The sequence below is a fragment of the Solanum stenotomum genome, chromosome 4 (genome assembly GCF_019186545.1).
Source record: "Solanum stenotomum isolate F172 chromosome 4, ASM1918654v1, whole genome shotgun sequence".
Classification (NCBI taxonomy): domain Eukaryota; kingdom Viridiplantae; phylum Streptophyta; class Magnoliopsida; order Solanales; family Solanaceae; genus Solanum; species Solanum stenotomum.
Genome location: NC_064285.1, coordinates 50,687,519 through 50,708,219, shown reverse-complemented (window position 1 = coordinate 50,708,219; position 20,701 = coordinate 50,687,519). Strand labels below are relative to the sequence as shown.

At 36.5% G+C, this 20,701-nt stretch overlaps 3 pseudogenes; all 3 read right to left on the bottom strand.

The window, feature by feature from the left end:
• Positions 1–357: 357 nt before the first annotated feature.
• The window catches only part of LOC125861556 (uncharacterized), a 20,788-nt pseudogene continuing 444 nt past the window's right edge, over positions 358–20,701 (bottom strand).
• On the bottom strand, positions 3,205–3,265 carry LOC125863475 (U6atac minor spliceosomal RNA; annotated as a pseudogene).
• LOC125863464 (U6atac minor spliceosomal RNA) lies at positions 10,484–10,544 on the bottom strand (annotated as a pseudogene).

Here is a 20,701-nt window from a genome sequence, read left to right as displayed (position 1 = left end):
AAAACGTGGGGCTGTCTTTGCACAACTGATGAGCAACAAATTTTAAATGAGCATGATAGGAGAGCTCAATTTCTTCTTTGGTATTCAAATCAAACAGTCCTCATCTGGCTGTTCAACTCATCAGTAGAAGTACATATAAGGCACTACTAAAAAAGTTCAACATGAATGAAGCAAAGACAAATAACACTCCAATTTCAGCAACAACGAAGTTTGATAAAGATGAACCTGGTCCTGGTACATGACACAAAGTATATAGAAATGATCGGATCTCTATTGTACGTAATGGCTAACAGACCTAACATTGTATTTAGTGTTGGACTATGTGCATACTTCCAATCATTTCCAATGAAATCCCATCTAAAGGCTATTGAAAGGATTTTTTGATATCTGAAACGAATGCTCAGCCTGGTTCTCTGTTATCCTAAAGATGATTCATTTGATCTGGTCGGATCTGCATTTGCAGACTATGTAGTCTATTTGGTAGGTAGAGAAAGCACATCTAAAATGGCTCACTTCTTAGGACAATGCTTAGTATTATGAGCAACTAGGAAACATAACTTAGTGACCTTATCTTTAGCTGAAGAAGAATATGTTGTTGTTGCCTCGTGTTATGCCCAACTTCTTTGAATCAAGCAATAACTTCAAGATTTTGGCATCATTGTAGACCTTACTTCATTGCCACCTTGGGGCTCATGACTAAGCTACTCAATAGTGTGGCTGGGATCAACAACATCCAGAAATAAATGACCCATAGAAACTATAGACTAAGTCTCTATCCACTGAAGCCATAACCACTAACAAAACATTAAACTATTTTCTTGTTAGTAGGTAGAATCATAGTAGTGTGGCCGAATAACTTGTGGAACCTCGCCTCATACTCTGACACACTCATGGGAGCATTGCACTAACTTGTAGAACTGATCTCGAGGTGCTCATTGAAGTTGTGAGGGATTAGCCATACTAAAAAAAACTCAGAATACTTGGTCCACGTGAAAAGAGGAGACCTAACAAAATTGATATAAATGAAGGTACGCCACGACTTACTAGCTGACCCATGTAACATATACGCCATGAATTTGACTCCTCTCGACTCCATTAGACCTAGAATATGATGTTGCTAATGGCAAGTTGTAAGAAACTTGTGGGTATCCCCACCAACAGCCCAAAAAAACCTTAGAGGTTAGACTATGAGAAACACTCCACGAATCTTCTTCTTTAAAGGTATGACTTCAGCCATATTCACGAGTTGGGCACCTCTAGGTGGTACCTGGACCTGAGGTGCCTCTATTGTAGGCTAATCCTATGGTGCTAGTTGAGCTGCAACTTTAGCCTGTTGCATGCCCCAAGAGCAATCAAAAGTTGTACAATGGCTGACTGAAGGTACGAAGTCCTAAAGGGTCCAGGTGACACTGAGATGGCCCTGACCCCTCTGATTTTACTAGTTAAACTACTAGAGGGTCAGCTGATGGCTCAAGACCTCTCTCTCTCTTTAGGGCTAGTTCTGCATTCCTGTCCGGTAGTAGAGGTCGACTCATTCCTCGAGCTGTCACATGGCGTGTATGAGACATTCTCTGAAAAGAATGAAACAAGTGAGATTTCAAGAAACCAACTACATACACACTGCATGAAAGCGATACAAAAGAAGATAAATTCTTGAAGACACACTATAGCCTTCTAAAGATAGGATACAGATGTCTCCACAACGATACAAAAATCTCTAATATGTATTAGCTCTGTACAAGTGAGACAGAAAAATCTAGGGCTCTGATACCAACTTTTCATGATCCGATCCCTCGAGTCATGAGGGCATACACTATAACCCTCAAGTAGGGAAACTAATGTGTAACCTAGAATAGCAAGCAATAAGTATAAGGGTACAACTAAATAGAAATCAAACTAAACATCCAAACAAAACAAAAGAGGGAGCAAACAAAAAACAATATACAAAAGGTCCTTCCCATAACCTATAAATCTGAAGTACAGAGTTATCTACAAATTAGAGTAAAAATCGCAAAAGTGGACAAAAACAAAGCTTGTTCAAAAAGGAAAGATAATAGCTAAATAAGTACAAAATGAGATAAGTTGATACAAGACTCTAAGTGCTCACACTCATCTCCAAATCCCTAATTCTTCTCACTGCACAAACAATCACCGCTCCTGCAAGACGAAACATATTAAGATTGTAACATGAGTATTAAATGGGTACTTTGTATACATCACGTGTCGACTGAGCAACAAAGGTAAAAACAGTCTAAAAAGATAGAATCAAGAAACAGAAAGAGGTCAAAGCGGATATGAAAGAAAGCATACGAGCATACTGAAACTAAATCTATGTACACCTAAACTAAACCTAATTGTCACCTATAAGCCTAGAACATACACTCATCCACATGTTTAAATGAAAATAAAATAGACAATGTAAGCCCGATAGGTATAAAAAGTAACTAGTCTACAAGAGAGAATGGCACCACAAATCCAAACCCAAGAAAAAAAATTTAGGCTCCCAACCCAAGTAACCACAATATCTAGTAATCCAGTCAACTTACAGCCCCGCTAGCAAGAGGGATAATCAATCTAGGTCGCTCAGCCAACTAGTCCACTCCTAGCCTAACTAGCAAGATTGACTTGGGGGAGTATCGCTACACGAAGGGTCTCAAAATATGAAAGCCTCCCATCTAAACAGACCACTTCAAAACCATCCAAGTAGAAAGAGTGTCTCGAGTGGTGTTGACTCCAAAAAAGATGTCAATATGAGATCAATCAATACTAAGCCATTGTGGATTAACGTCCCCTCACTAAGATCACATGAAATATCCTACTTGAATAATCCTAATCCCAAGTCGCCCGACAAAGAACAGAACCTATAGTAACACATCAAAGGTCAAAACATAAATGAAAGAAAGAATACGACTATATTAAAAGTTAATCTAAGTACATCTAGGCTTAACCTAACTGGAACCCTACAAGACTATAATGTAAACTCATGCACATGTTAAAACGACACTCAAATAGACCCCGTAAGCCCGACAGGTATAAAGAGTAATTAATTCTACAAGAGAGAAATGCACCACAAATCCAAACCCAAGAAACAAAAGTTCGGCTCCCAACCCAAGTAACCAAAATATCTAATAATCCAATCAGATTTGAGCCCATCTAGCGAGAGTGATAATCAATCTAGGCCACCCAGCCAGCTAGTCCACTCCCAAAAAGGTTGATTCGATCCTTTTAGAGGGAGATGCAAACTAGCTCTCCATTTAACGAGCACAAACCATTGGTTAAGGGACGATCAACTATTATTTGTTCTAATTAATGGCTGGAACATAATTTAATTTTCATTACAAGTTATCCTCATTAAAACAAAAAAAAAATCAACAAAAACAAGAGAAAAAAACTAGGAATAGGAAACATTATGACTAACTGGTCCGAAGGAAATAATTGCACTTGTTGGAAAAGCTAACAAATGCTTCATTAGATTTGAGGTATTAGCAGAACAACTGTTGCTATCCTTATGCTCTGGTATTAAAACAAGTTTCTTGGGATTTATTGCATGCTCAAGTAAGAACTTCAATAATTGATGGAACTTTATTGCGTCAACACTACGCATACGACTGTAAAATGGCATAACATTGACATTCTTCAAATTTTGTAAAGAAACTTTGAATATGTTTTGTTCAAACGAGAGGTACTTGTCTTCCAACAAATCAATGTCTTCGCCCTAAAAAAAGCATGGTACTACAATACAAAACACGGACAAATCGGGTTGGGTGGTAAGCTTAACAACTATAGTAATGAAATTGAAGTCGTTGAGACGGTAAGGGATCAATATACATTTGACATAGAGATATTGTGAATTGAAAGCATACTAGCATATCAGGAAATATCATTAGGTTTTCCAAATTACGAGTCGACCTTAAGAGGTTGTCTAGGGGAAGGAATGTTCTGAAATACAAGAACATATTGTCAAGAATCTGCATTCCATCAATGGTAAGGAGATATCTTCCTCTTCCAAAAACAAACTGGAAATCACTTGAATAGAAGAATGAGGCAGAATAAAGGTAAGTAAATTGATTTACAAGCCTTACAAACTAAACCTGTAGTGATTTCCCATTCTTGTAACACCTTATAGCTTAGACCAATAAAATGAACTAATATTTAACCTCACGTACTAAATTAAAACTATATGAGTTAATTAAAAAGAAGTGAATCAATAGATAATTAATTAGGTTAATTAAAAAAATCATGACCCCCACCATACAATTAACTTGATATGTAGAAAACAGGAGCTCAATTCACAATCAATATAAAAAGACTGGATATATTTGGGACTGATAACTAACCTTGGTAAACCAGGATGACATTATTAGCTCATTAGCACAAGGAACGCTTGCCAAAAGATCTTTCTCTATGTTTTCATTCACTTCATCTAATTCATCAAATTAGAAATCGAGAGTTGTGTAATTCAAAGATGACAAGTCCCTGAACTTAATTATCATATGAGTAAAACCCCATAAATCGTTAAGTGTTCAACTTATGGAGCAACAATTTCAAAGCAGCATGTATCACCTTCGAGTGAATACTAATACCCGTCAGGATGATCGTGACGGACCAACTGCAGTCATTATTAATATTGACATTGCACAAATTCATTTCCTTCACGGATAATGTACGACCTCTCCTTAGCTGCTCTACCATTAAAAAGTTTAGTCCAAACTTTATGTTCAGATGTGATGATGGTGTTTCTTATTTTCAAGTATTTGACAAGTGGATTGTATTTGTTGTGAATTAGAAAGTGGAGGATTTACCCCTGAATATATGTTATAGAACTGCTTATCCGACTGGGCATCATGACTAACCCTATAGAATGCCAGAAGTTCTCTGTAGTAGTTCATCGATTATAAAACTCAACTGCAATAATTGCAGAACATTAGAAGAACGCGTACTAAATTGGACATCTCTGAAGAGTTTAACGCTAAAAAGTTTTTTAATTTGGGATGAACACATTAAACAAATAATGTAAAATTGTCCTTAATTGGAATCTTTGATCTATATGGATTTTATGCACACGATTAAAACCAAAAACTCCATATGGATTCAATGATTCCAATTGAGGACAATTTGACATTATTTGTTTAATGTATTTATCTCGAATTAACAAACTTTTTAGCGTTAAACTCTTCAGAGATATTTAATTTAGTACACAATCTTTTATATTCTGCAATTACTGCACTTAATTTTTATAATCGATGAACTACTACAAAGAATTTCTGGCAAGCTATAGGGTTGGGCATGCCCTGTCGGATAAACATTTCTATAACGTATATTCATGAGTAAATCCTCCATTTTCTTATTCACAAAAAAATTTAAGCCACTTGTCAATTAAGGGAAAATATAACAGACCATCATCATATCTGAACACAAAGTTTAGACTGAACATTTTAATGGCTAAAGAGAGGTAGTACATTATCCGTGAAGGAAATAAATCTGTGCACCGCTGAGCTATCTAAATGACCATACTCCTCGATGTCATAACCAATGTTATTGATAGAATTCCTGAAGTATTGCCAATCTTTAGAGAGAGTAGATGTTCTGAACGTGTCTGTTATGGATTATAAAGAAAGAATTTGGATAATAAGAGCATAGGGTAGCTTACTAATCTTATCAATTTCTTCACATTCTGTTTCAATTTGTAGTTTTTTTTCTGAAGAAAGTTTTCAATAAGTAGACTTTCAGAGGTGCTAGAGAATTGGTCTTGGTTGCTCATGTTGTTCAAATTTGTATTACTATTGCTACCTGAAATCACAACATCAGCTAACCACTCAATGGCAAAAAAAGTACACTACAATTTGTTTATGAAGAATAAGAAGAATTTTAGAAATTCTTTTGTTAAAAATTAAGAGCAAACAAATATATTTATAAACAACAAAGAATAGAGTAAACATGTGCTTATTGTGCTTTTTTGGAAAAGTCACAACCCCTTGGTAAAGCCACAATCCTTCAGAATAATCACAATCTTTCCCAAAAGTCACAAAAGTCACCATATTTCAGAAAAGTCACAACTCTTCGTTTTCCGTTCAAAAGTTTTAAGACCCAAAAATTCATGCTACTTCTCTTTTGTAGAGAAACAACACAGGGCTAAGAAGGGGTGGAAATTATCATACATCAATACCAAGAATAAGTTTACTTGTAACTACAATTGCTATAGACAATTTTTGTTTCTTTTTTTTGTTTGTTTATTCTTTCTTTAATGTCCAACAAACAAAGTTATATCACATGACACTCTTTTTTAATGTGATAATATATGATATTCATTAATATATTATTCTTTTAAAAATTAGGGGTCGGGAAAGGGAAAAATTACGGAGAAGATTACAATTAAGGTGAGGAATTGAATGATCTCACCAAAAAAAGTGAAAATTTAGTAGTCAATGCTACTAAGATTATCCCATGTAATACTATATAATTACAATTTGCAGTGTTTTTAAACCATAAAAAAGAGCAATAAGACATATAAACTTAAAGTTTACAAGTCATGTATTTTAGTTAATAAAATTATTCATCAAGATTCACACACAAAATTTAAGAAATGAAATTAGGATAAAGGATAAATACTCAATGTAGTCTTTGGTTTCCCTTTCAAAATCTTGATTTTTTTGTTTAGATTTTGTTGAATGTATGTATAATTTCATGATAGGGCTAATGTCACACTACTTATATAGTGGCCATGGAGTTGACCATTTTTTTTTCTATTTTTGGTCAAATCATATAAATCATATATATAAATTAATTAATTAATGAGATCTAGACATTCAAGATAATTATTTCATTAATGTTTCTTAGTTGATTATTTATGCTAAATAGTTCACACCTATTTTCCCATTTAATCTGTTTAAAATTATTATTTTCATTTTTGTAATTTTTAATTATATTTGAATCCATAAAAGATAAGGACAGACGTAACAAACTCACATGCATCATCATGACAACAACTTTATGTTAAATGAGATGTTATTCACGTCTCCACATTACATTTTTATTTTATAGGAGTAGCAATTAGTAGGACTTGATTTCCATTCTGCAAATAATTTCTATTGATTTAGCTTAATTACAACATTGAATTAAAAATGAACCATGGTCAAGATATCGAGTTCTCTAACTAATCTCTATATATGTTGATAGATACTCAAGAAGTTGAGTCCTCAGAGGAGAAATAAATTAATGATGACATGAAAATATTCTGAGTAAAGTTTTGACAATGACAAAGTGAACCAGGTTCACAAGCTTGTACTAGAGCTAAGATAAAAGAGCAGGAAAGAAGAAATAACGCGTCGAAGACAAACACTTGTAAATAAGGCAAAATAGTGAAGAAGACTCCTTATACGGAAAGGAAATTTTTTTTAGGAAAAGAATTACTTTCCTTGTAAGATTCAATTAGGGTTGAATCCTCCCTTATAAAAGGATCTTTGACAAAGAGAAAAACAACTATTGGAATTCATAAATTGAGAGAATTTAGTGGCGAATAGGAATGACTGGATCTCTATTGTACGTAATGGCTAAAATAGCTAACATTGTATTTAATATTGGAATTTGTGCATGCTTCCAATCATGTCCAAAGAAATCCCATCTCAAGGCTATCAAAAGGATTTTGTGATATCTTAAATGAATGTTGACCTTGGTTCTCTAGTATCCTACAAATTATTCATTTGATCTTGTCGGATTTGCATTTGCAGACTATGTAGTCTACTTAGTAGGTAGAAAAAACACATCTAAAATGGCTGACTTCTTAGGGCCATGCTTAGTATTATGAGCAGCTAAGTAACATAACTCAGTCACCTTGTCTATGGCTGAAGTACAATACGTTGTTGTTGCCTCGTGTTATGCCCAACTTCTCTGAATCAAACATCAACTTCAAGATTTTTGCATCATTGTAGACCTTATTTAATTGCCACCTTGGGGCTCATGACGAAGATACTCCATAGTGTGGCCGTGATCAACAACATCGAGAATAAATGACCCATAAAAACTATAGACTAAGTCTCCATCCGCTGAAGCCATAACTCACAGACAAAGCATTAAACTATTTTCTTGTTAGTAGGTAGAATCATAGTAGTGTGGTCGAACAACTTATGGAACCTCGCCTCATACTCTGACACACTCATGGGAGCACTGCTCAAACCTGTTGAACTAATCTTGAGGCGATCATTTAAGTTGCGAGGGATGAGCCAAGCTAAAAAAACCCTCAGAAAACATGGTCCAAGTGAAAAGAGGAGACCTAACTGAACAAGTCTAAATAAAGGTACGCCAGGACTTACTAGCTGACATATCTAACAAATGCGCTATGAATTCGGTTTCTCTCGACTCCAGTAGACCTAGAATATGATGTCGCTAAAGGCAAGTTGTAAGAAACTTGTCGGTGTCCTCACCCACAACCCTAAAAAACCTTCGAGGTTAGAGTATGAGAAACACTCCAAGCATCTTCCTCTTTAAAGGTATGGCTTCGACCACATTCACGGGTTCGACACCTCTAGGTGGTACCTAGACATGAGATATCTCTGTTGTAGGCTGATCCTGTGGTGCTAGTACAGCTACAACTCTAGCCTGCTGCATGCCCCAAGCACAATCAGTAGTTGTACAATGGTTGCCTAAACGTACAGAGCCATAAAGGGTCCAGGTGAAGGCTGAGATAGCCCTGACCCTGCTGATTGAACTGGAACTGAAACTATTATTGGCTCAGATGATGGCTCCAAACCTCTCTCTCTTTATGGTTAGTGTTGCACTACTGGCCGGCAGTAGAGGTCAACCCCTTCATCGAGCTGTCGTATGGCATGTATGAGCCATCCTCTGAAAAAAGAATGAAACAAGTGAGCTTTCAAGAAACCAACTACACACACACTGCATGAAAGCGATACAAAAGAGGATAAATTCATAAAGACAACCTATGGCCTTCTAAAGTTAGGATATAGATGTCTCAACACCAATCTAGAAATATCTCATCTGTATTAGCTCTGTCCAAGTTAGACTGCCAAATTTATGGCTCTGATGCCAACTTTTCATGACTCGATTCTTCAGGTCATAAGAGCATATACTATAACCCTCAAGTAGGGAAATTAATGTGTAACCTAGAATAGAAAGCAATAAGTATAAGGGTACAATAAAGTAGAAATCAAACTAAACTACCAAACAAAACAAAAGCGGGAGCAAACAAAAAACAATATATAAAAGGTCCCTCCTATAACCTAGAAATCAGAAGTACAGATTTGTATAAAAATAAGAGTAAAAATCACAAAAGTGGACAAAAAACAAAGGTTGTTCAAAATGGAAAAAGACTAGCTAAATAAGTACATAATTAGATAAGTTGATGCAAGACTCTAAGTGCTCACACTCATCTCCAAATCCCTAATTCTTCTAATTTCACAAAACAATCACCGCACATGCATGACGAAATAGATTAAGATTGAAGCATGAGTATAAAAACTAGGTACTTTGTAGACATCACGTGTCGACTGAGCAAGAACGGTAAAAACAGTATGAATAAATAGAATCTGGAAAGAGATAGAGGTCAAAACGGATATGAAAGAAAGCATATGAGCATACTGAAAGTAAATCCAAGTACACCTAAGATAAACCTAACTGACCCCTATAAGCATAGAACATACACTCATACACATGTTTAAATGAAAATCAAATAGACCTTTGAAGCCCGACATAAATAAAGAGTCACTAAGTGTACAAGAGAGAAGGGCACCACAAATCCAAACCCAGGAAACAAAATTCAGGCCCCCAACCCAAGTAACCACATTATCTAGTACTCCAGTCAACTTCTAGCCCAACTAGCTAGAGTGATAATCAATCTTGGTCTCCTAGCCAGCTAGTCTACTCCCAGTCCATCTAGCAAAACTGATATGGGTGCGTGTCGATTCTAAAAAGGGGTCTCAAAATATCAAAGCCGCCCATCTAGAAGAACCACTTAAAGGCCATCCAACTAGTAAGAGTGTCCCGAGTGGTGTTGACTCCCAAAAGGATATAGATTATAAGATCAATCAATACTAAACCACCGTGAATCAACGTCCCCTCACAAGGAATCACAAGAGTATCCATCCTGAATAACCCTAATCCCAAGTCGCTTGAGAAAGAACAGTAGCTATGGTACCACATCGGAGGTGAAAATGGATATGAAAGAAAGCATACGAGCATATTGAAAGTTAATCTAAGTACATCTAGGCTTAACCTAACTGGACCCCTATAAGCCTGGAATGTACAGTCATGAAGATGTTAGAATGAAACTCAAACAGACCCCCGTAAGCCCGACAGGTATAAAGAGTAACTATGTCTGCAAGAGAGAAAGACACTACAAATCCAAACCCAAGACAGAGAAGTCAGGCTCCCAAACCAAGTAACCACAATATCTAGTAATCCAGTCAACTTCCAGCCCAACTAGCAAGAGTCATAATCAATCTAGGGTGCCTAGCCAGCTAGTCCACTCCCAAGAAAATTTTATTTCATCCTTGTAGAGGGAGATGCAAACTAGCTCTCCTTTTTACGAGCACAAACCATAGGTAAATGGACGATCAAATGTTTTTTGTTTTCATTGATGGCTGACACAAAATTTAATTTTCATAACAAGGTATCCTCATTAAAACAAAAAAAAAAATGTTAACAAAAATAAGAGAAACAAACTAGGAATAGAAAATATTATACCTAATTGGTCCAAAGGAAATAATTGCACTTGTTGGAAAACTAACAAATACGTCATTAGATTTGAGGTATTAGTAGAGCAACAGTTGCAGGCCTTATGCTCTAGTACTATAACAAATTTATCGGGATTTATTGCATGCTCAAGTAAGAACTTCAAGAATTGATGGAGCTTTATTGCGTCAAAACTACGCGTACGACTATAAAATGGCATAATCTTGATGTAACACCCCGTAAATAGAAATAACTAGAATTAGAAAGAGTCATTGTTGGAAAGAATGAAAATCTGGAAAATGGGTTAAATTATGTTAAGTTTGAGTTTTGGGCCAACTTCAAACGACCATATCTCCTAGCTCGGGATGGGTTAGATGTTCTACAAGATACTGTAGGAAATATCTTTGAATATCCTTCCAACGCCTCCAAGTTTGCGCGATTTGGAGTTCTTATGACGGAGATATGTCCATTTGAAGCTGGGTTGTCTAGTTAAGGAAAGTCAAAACCGGATTTTGAAAGGGTAGTTTGGTCTTTTCCTTACCCCAATTAATATATTTAGTTTTTGATAATAGAGTTGGGGTCTAAAATGATTGGATTCAGTTTACGCTTTTGAAAAACAAGTTAGGATTTTGAGAGAAGAAAATAGAACAAGAGAAAGAGGAGAAGAAGCAAGGAATTGTGCCAAGTTCTTGAAGTTTTGCTTTAGGATTTTGCCAAGGGTTGATCCCTACGAGGTATATGAGTTCACATAGCATTGGGTTCTTTCACCCACACGCCAAACATTTTTATTTTAGTATGATTTTCTTCCTAAAAGATTGAGACTTTGATGTTCTTGAGTTATATTCTTAAATTGCTTTGGTTCTTGAACTTGGGATGAGATTGAGGAGTTCTTGTGATTTTAAGGTCGATTTTAGAGTTGTGTTTTATTAGATTCTTGTGTACATATGATGGGTATCTGAATCTAAAGAGAATTTAGAAAAAGAACCGAGTTTAAGTGAATTGGGGTCAGAAAATGAAGAAGGAACAAGTCGGGCAACTCTGGGTACCAGGTCCGTGAGTATTGGAAATATCTTCCTTGCATCATGGAGCGGTCGCGGGATTTTCTGCCTCAAAAGTTATTTCTGGACTAAATAATTAAATGCATCTCCGCGTCGCGAACGTGCTTCCAGACATTGATTTCTTGATCTTTTCTCATGTTTAACTATCTAAAAACACTACTAAACATCATGAGATCTGTCCTATCACAAATCACAATCCTTGAATCCATAATTCAATTCAAGGAAAGTTAAGAGTCAAGTCAAGAGATATTAAGAGTCAAGTCAAGAGAAGTTAAGACTCAAGTCAAGATAAGTACATGGAGTTTTTCAAAAGTCTTTTACAAACGTTTTAACTTTGTTTTAAGACTTGACTTCAAGTTGAGTAAAGAGTAAAGAGTAAATATTGAAGTTCATTTCTTCAAAAGTATATGGGGACTATGTATTCCCAAAGAGTTTAAAATGTTTTCACATTTAAACACGAAAAGGAAACTTTAATTTCCAAAGAGCCATTGAGCTACTTTTCAGTAAAGAGTAAATGTTTTCATATTTAAATAAGAACGAAAACTAAGATTTCCAAAGAGCCTTTGAGCCAGTTTTCAGTTAAAGAGTAAGCACTTTCATGAATAAGGTACAGGGGAAACTTTGATTTTCAAGATAGCCTTTGAGCTAAGCAATTATCTCAAATAACAGAAAGAAGTATGTTTTTAAAACATAAGAGCTAGTATCATATTTTGGGAGTAGTATTGAGCACTAATATGGGGGAGAGTTCAGACAACTCACAGCCCCCATAAACCATGTACCCACCATTCGTAAAAGCGGGTCATAGTTTTTAGATGATTTTTTAGTGCTTTTTAGCATACACTAGTGGGTCCATTTAGTAGTTTAGGTTTTATACTCATGGGAAGGTATAGGATAGCCCTGGCAGCGTGATGCAAAATGATGTATCATCACGATAGCTCTGAAGTGATGGTTGTCGGTTAGAGAAACTCCCACATAAGTATTTTGTATTTTTATATACATTAGAGATATTTGTATTTTCATATACAAACAGAGTTCAAATTGTATGTTTCTATACATACAGAGTTATTATTGTAATTCTAAATACACAGAGTTGAAAACCTTATTTTAAAGCTTTTCTTTATACTACATTTATTTATATTGCTTTATATTGAAATTAGTTCAGTTCAGTTCAGTTGAGACCAGGTTTGTTTCTTCAGTTCCTTTCAAGCTTATGTCTTGTTTTAGAAATTCCCTCACATACTCATACATTCAATGTACTGATGCCATTTAGCCTACATCTTCGTATGATGCAGACACATGTAACAATGATCAACATCCAGCTCATCATTGATTCTAATTGAGCTCCAAAGTTGTTGGTGAGCCTCCTAGCTTCCAGAGGATCCCTCTTTTTATTACTTTACCATTTTAGTTCATTAGGATGTCATGGGTCTTGTCCCGACATCCATCTCAGTTGTTTAGAGGCTTCATAGATAGACAGTTAGTTAGTTCATTTGGCATTATCTTGTTATTGGCTTATCCTCAGATTTGAGTTGCCACTTTGGCTAAGTTTAATGTTTATTTTTAAAACATTATGAGTTAAGTTTGAGACAGTTGAGTTATTTAGCATTTGAATTATTTTCTTAATGCTTTAAGTCTTCCACTGAATAAGTAAGCCAGATAATGGGTTCTCTTGGGGCCAACAATGGTTCTCGAGTGCGGGTCCAAGCCAGACAATGGGTTCTCTTGCTGACATAAGAAGCAGGAGGAGTTGATTCGTTGTTGGGTTGTCTCGCCTATCAAGCAAGGAAGGCAAAACATGTATTGTCATGCCCCGAGCCTACACCCTGGACGTGGCTGGCACACAAGAACCATTGCTGGCCCTAAGTGAACCCTTGGCCTGCTTACTCAGCGAAAAACTTAAACACAAGAAAAAGTCTAAAATGGGACTTGTGAAATAACTTAGAATGTCTTTTAAATAAACATTCAAACTTAGCCACAATGGCAACCACATGTTTCTAAACATAAGCCAATAATAAAGTAGTGACAAATGAATTTAACTAACTTACTGTTTGTATGTCTATGAAGCCTCTATACAACTGAGATGGATGTCGGGACAGGCCCACGACATCCTAATGAGCTAATAATAAAACTAAAAGCAATAAAAGGGACCCTCCGGAAGCAAGGAGGCTCACCACAAGACTCTGAGTGCTCAAACTAGATCAACGAGGCACTGTATGCTGATCCTGGTTATCTGCGTCTGCATCATAATAAGATGCAAGCCAACTGGCATCAGTACATTGATTGTATGAGTATGCGAGTTGGGAAGCTAAATAATACATAGGCTTGAAAAGATTCTGAAAGAAACACTTACCTTAGCTCTTCTCAACTCATGAATAACTCAACTAACAATAAATCAATAAGACACATGCAATATATCAAAAGCTTTATAAAACAATAAAAGCAACTTAGTTTGTTAAAGAAAATGCAATAACAAACTCAACTTTACTCATATAATAAAGCAATATAGTTTCTGTGGGAGATTCTCTAACCGACAACCACTACTATAACCCTAAGTGGTCATACAACGTCTTGCCCACGCTGCCAGAACTATCCTATACTTTACCTTCATATAGAACGCTTAACTTAGTGGATCCACTAGTGTATGCTAAAAGAATCTTAATGAGTCATCTAAAAAGTATGATCATTTACTACCTACAATGTCTAGATGGTTTATGGAGACTTGAATTAAGATGAACTCGCATCCCCATATCAGTGCTCAATACTACTCCCAAAATATACTTAGCTCATATGATGTAAAATCAAAATTTCTTTCTTTTGTTTCAGATAATTACTCAAAACTTTAGCTTAAAAGCTCTCTTGGAAATCAATGTTTCCCTTTCTTATTCAAATGTGAAAACATTTAAAACTCTTGGGAATACTTAGTTCCCTTATAACTTTTTGAGAAATGAACTCAACTCTTTACTCTTTGCTTAGCTTGAATCTTGAGTCTTAAAACAAGGTTAAAACGTTTTTTAAAGACTTTTGAAAACTTTATAAACTTTTCTTTGACTTGCTTCTTAACTTCTATTGACTCTTAACTTCTATTGACTTTAATCTTAACCTTTCTTCAATTGGATTATGGATTCAAGATTCATGATCTCATGTTTATGGATGATTTCATGATGTTTGGATGTACCGTAGAGTGTTGGAATCTACTAGAAAACAAAGGTACATTGCTAAGGAACAAGTACAACAAGGTGGGGAGCGAATGGGGAGAACTAGCGTCCCTGGCACTCTGAGAGGAGCGGGGCGCCAACCCTCAATATTCAGATATCGGTCTGGGGCATGGTGGTTGGTGCGGCCCCCCAAGGGTGAACATTTAGAGACTCTTTTGGGGTGCGTTGGCTGGCGCGACGCCCCACCCCTATCCCCAAGTGTTTGCCGACTTTTCTTCTCTAAACCCTCTAAACTTCAATGTTTCCTTTCCCAAACACTTATAATCATTTATAACTTTAATATATGATAATTCAAACCAAAATTACACCCGGAAACATGAATCAAATATCAAGAACCTCCAACAACAGAACCCACAAGAAATTCGAACGAAATTTTCAACAATGTTCATCAAGAACTCAATTTCTAAACTTTCAAAGACTTAAATTCGTTGAATTTAATCATGTTGGTCTGTGGGTTTATTAGCACAACGCTATGTGATCTCACATATCTTTTAGGGATCACCCCTGATGAAATCTACAATCTATCCTTGACGAAATCGACTAATCTTGAACATTCTAGTCTTTTCTCCTCTTCTCCAAGCCCTAGCATAAAATTCACCTTTCTAAAACTTACTAAAATCTGCATTTACCCCAATTAAACTCCTAAAAACGAATTAGAAAAGTTAGGTAAGGAAAATATTAAATTACCCTTCCAAAATACGGATTAGAATTTCCTTAATCCAACATCCCAATTTCTAGAGAGCATAACTTACTCATACCAACTCGGATCGCACAAAATCGGCGGCGTTGGAAAGATATTTCCAAGATATTTCTAACCATATCTAGACATGCACCTAACTCATCATGATATAGGAGATATGGCTGTTTGAAGTTGACCAAAACTCAACTTATTCTAACTTTACAAAATTTCCAGAATTCATTGTTTCCAAAAATGAGTATTTCCAATTATTGGCTTCTTCCTAGTTATTTCAATTTGCCAGATGTTACAATATCTCCCCCTTGGGAACATTCGTCCTCGAATGAGATTACACTTACTAGGCTAAGGGTGTAACATCAAGTTCAAACACTCAACAAACAAATGCAAACAAACAACATGCTTACTCATAAGTTAAAGAGTACTAAGAAGAGAATTAGTACCTTGGTCAGCATTTTCTCTGGACTCAAAGAGATGTGGATATCTCTTCTTCATATCCTCCTCAGCTTCCCAAGTAGCTTCCTCAACAAATTGGTTCCTCCGAACGACTTTGACTAATGCTACCTCTTTTGTTCTCAACTTGCGAACTTAGCAATCTAGAATCTGAACAGGAATCTCCTTATAAGATAAATTATCCTTAATCCCAATTCTTCCCAATTCTTTCAGTTGGTATGATCAATAAATTGGATTGCACATGCACTCCTTCAATATGGAGATGTGAAACACCAGATGAACCGCAACTAACTCTAGGGGTAGCTCCAACTCATAAGCTACATTGTCAATCCTTTTGGATATTCGATAAGGCCCAATATAACGGGGACTAAGTTTCCCCTTCTTACCAAACCTCATAACACCCTTCATGGGTGAGACTTTTAGATATACCCAATCATCTACTTCAAACCCTAACTCCCTCCTCACATCAGTGTAGGATTTTTGACGACTCTGTGCCGTTTTCAATCTCTCTTGAATCACTTTCACCTTCTCCATAGATTGATGAAATAAATCTGCTCCTATCAACCCTACTTCAGCAAATTCAACCATCCAATAGTATATATGCATCTTCTCCCATAAAGAGCTTCATATTGAGCCATTTGGATGCTAGAGTGGTAACTATTGTTATAAGCAAACTCAATAAGAGGTAGGTGATCATCCCAATCACCCTTGAAATTAATCACACAAGCCCTCAACATATATCCTCTAAGGTCTGAATAGTGCGCTTTGCTTGCCCATCAGACTAAGGATGAAAAGCAGTACTCAAGTTCACCTTTGAACCCAAACCATTCTGAAAAGATTTCGAGAACTGTGCAGTAAATTATGCACCCCTATCTGAAATAATGGAGATCGGAACCCCATGAATTCTTACCACCTCTTGAATATAAAGCTTAGCAAAATCTTCTGCTGAGTGGGTAGTCTACCGGTAAAAAATGGGCTAATTTTGTCATTCTATCAAGAATCACCCAAATAGAATCATGCTACCTACGAGACCTTGGTAATCCTGTGATGAAGTCCATATTAATCATCTCCCACTTCCATTCTGGAAGTTCTATATTCTGAGCCAACCCACCGTGCCTTTGGTGCTCTACTTTAACTTGTTGTCAATTTGAACACGTAGCAACAAATTTTGCAATGCCATTCTTCATACTATTCCACCAATATACCTCTTTCAAATTAGAATACATCTTTGTGAAACCCAGATGGATGGAATATCTGGAGCTATGAGCCTCCTCTATGATTCTCTCTTGGAGTCCATCCACCATTGGTACACACAATCTACATTAATATCTCAATACGCCATCTCCCCCTTGTTCAAAAGCTAATACTTTTCACTTAGGAACATTTGCCTTTATTTCAAACAAAATATGGTCTTGGTCTTGCTGGCCTTTTATTTCTAACACTAATGATGATTCCACCTCATTCATCACCACTACTCCTCCTTCTGTGGAATCCATAGGTCTGACTCCTAGGCGTGCAAGTCTATGCACATCTTTTGCTAACTCTCTCTTTATTTTCTCAACATGGGCAGTACTAACCATAGACAACATGTGTAAGGCATCAAGAACAATATTAGCCTTACCTGGGTGGTAAAGAATACTCATGTAATAATCCTTGAGCAATTCTAACCACCTCCTATGTCTGAGATTAAGCTCTTTCTGAGTGAACACATATTTGAGACTCTTGTGATCAGTGAATACATCAACATGAACACCATACAAATAATGACGCCATATCTTCAAAGAAAATACTATGGTAGCCAACTCTAAGTCATGGGTTGGGTAATTCTTCTCACGAACTTTCAACTATCTGGAGGCATAAGCTATAACTTTTCCATTCTGCATTAATACACAACCCAAACAATGTCTAGATGCATCACAATACACCACAAAGTCTTGCGTACCTTCTAGTAAGGTCAATACTGGGGCAGTAGTTGAACTCTTTTTCAATTCCTGAAACCTTTTCTCACAAGTTTCAGACCATAGAAACTTAACTGTTTTTTGAGTCAATTTGGTCTAAGGGGACGAAATAGACGAGAACCCCTCTACGAACATTCTATAATATCCAGCCAAACCTAAGAAACTCCTAATATCAGTTAGAGATGTAATTCTAGGCCAACTCTACAGTACCTCTCTCTTCTGAGTATCAACTCTAATTCCACCACTGGAAACTATGTGGCCCAAGAATGCCAGAGACTCAACCAAAAATTCACATTTCGAGAACTTAACATACAATTCCTTATCTTTCAAAGTTTGAAGAACTATTCTGAGATGGCTAGCATGATCTTCTACATTCTTTGAATAGATTAGTATGTCATCAATGAAGACGATAACAAACATATCTAAATAAGGTTTGAAAACTCTATTTAGAAAGTCTATGAACGCTGCAGGTGCAGTAGTTAAATCTAAGGACATGACCAAAAACTCATAATGACTATAACGGGTCCTGAATGATGTCTTGGGTATATCACATTCCCTTACTTTCAATTGATGGTAGCCAGATCTGAGGTCTATTTTCAAAAAAGAAGAGCCACCCTATAGTTGATCGTAAAGATAATCAATTCTTGGAAGAGGATATTTGTTCTTGATGGTAACCTTGTTAAATTGACGGTAATCTATACACATCCTAAGGGAACTCTCTCTCTTTCTCACAAATAAGACCGGAGCGCCCCAAGGTTAGACACTTGGTCGAATAAACTCTTTCTCTAAAAGGTCTTTCAACTAATCTTTTAACTCTTTTAACTCTGCAGGTGCTATCCTATATGGAGGAATAGAGATAAGATGGGTATCTGGAAGAACATCTATACCGAAGTCTATCTCTCTCTCGGGAGGGACTCCAGGTAGATCATATGGAAAGACTTCTGGAAACTCTTTTACTATTGGAACTGACTAGATAAGAGGTATCTCAATACTAGAGTCATTAACTCGGACTAAGTGATAGACACACCCCTTAGAAACGAACTTCCTTGCCTTAAGGTAAGTAATGAAACGACCATTAGGCATTGCTGAACTATTTTTCCACTCTAAGACTGGCTCATTTAGAAACTGGAACTTGATAACTCGAGTTCTACAATCAATTGAGGCATCACAGGCATGAAGCCAGTCCATACAAAGAATGACATCCAAATCTACCATGTCTAACTCAATTAAATTAGTCATGGTACTCTTGTGATTGACAGAAACGGGACAATCATGATAGACTCTCTCTGCTAGAATAGACTCACCAACAGGTGTAGAAACATTGATTGGTTCACTAAGTTGCTCATGAATAGTATGAAAATTCATAGCGACATATAAAGTTACAAAGGATAAACTCGCTCCTAGGTCTAGCAAAGCATAAACAGTAAAGTGAAAGACTTGAATCATACCAGTGACAACATCTGGAGAGTTCTCTTGCTCTTGGCGATTAGTGATCGCATAAAGGCAGTTTGCTCCTCCGCCAGTACCGAAAGTAGCTCTTCTAGGTGTTGCCTTGTCTGGTGGATCAACTGATGAAGATTGGGCCCTATTGCCCTTGTTTCCACTACCTTACATGTTGTTTGGGCACTCTTAGTGACCCTCTTATCCACACTTGAAACAACCTGTCTGGCCATCACGACACTCACCTGGGTGGATTCTACCACACCTAGCACATGCAGTAGCCCAGTTGCCTCCTGGTGCCACACTACTCTGAGACTGTGCAGGTCTAGCCCTGAAGTTCTGCGAATTCTGGCCATTATACTCGACTTTGTTTCTGGGTGCAGGTGCACTAGCAGATGATGGAGCAAGTGTCTTTTGCATCTACTGAATGGACGACCGATTCACATTACCTTTCTGCTGCTCGGACTCATTCCCTGTCTTAGCCTTCTTGTTTGTGAATTCCTTCCTATCCCTCAACTTCTCTTCCTCAACTTGCTGCACATAGACCATCAACCTTGATATGTCACTACCAAAAAACAGTTAAATTGTGGTGGATTTTTTGTCCAGTTGTGACGGTTTTTGACTGCAACAAAAAGAATTGTGGCGGTTTTTAAAAGTGCCACAATTAGCCTTGCCACGGGCATACAACGGCGGTTTTTTTCAACCTCCATGACGTATGCCACAAAATGAATTTTGAATTTGTGGGGGGTTTTAAAATTAATCAATGGCAGTTTAGAACCCTCGCAATATGATATTGATGTTTCGAAAAAAATATTGTGGGAGTATTTAAACTCCCACAATATATCATAATGTTGCCAAAAAAAAAATTGTGGGGGTCTATAAAACTCCACAACATAATTTCAATTTTTAAAAAAAAAAGATTACGTGGAAGTTTTCGACCGCTACAATATGATTTAAATGTTTTAGAAAAAAAAATTAGTGACAGTTTCATTTCGCCTTCATATTTTTATTGCTGAAAATTTATTTCCATTTGAAATTTAATTATATGAATGAATAAATTAAAATAAATAATTAGTGGCAGCTTATATCTGCCACAATATTATTGCTACTGAAAATTACTTTTTATTTAAAATTTAATTATATATTTTCCCTCATGTTGAGACACAATTCGGTACAATTACAATCAGGGAAAGACTGCTT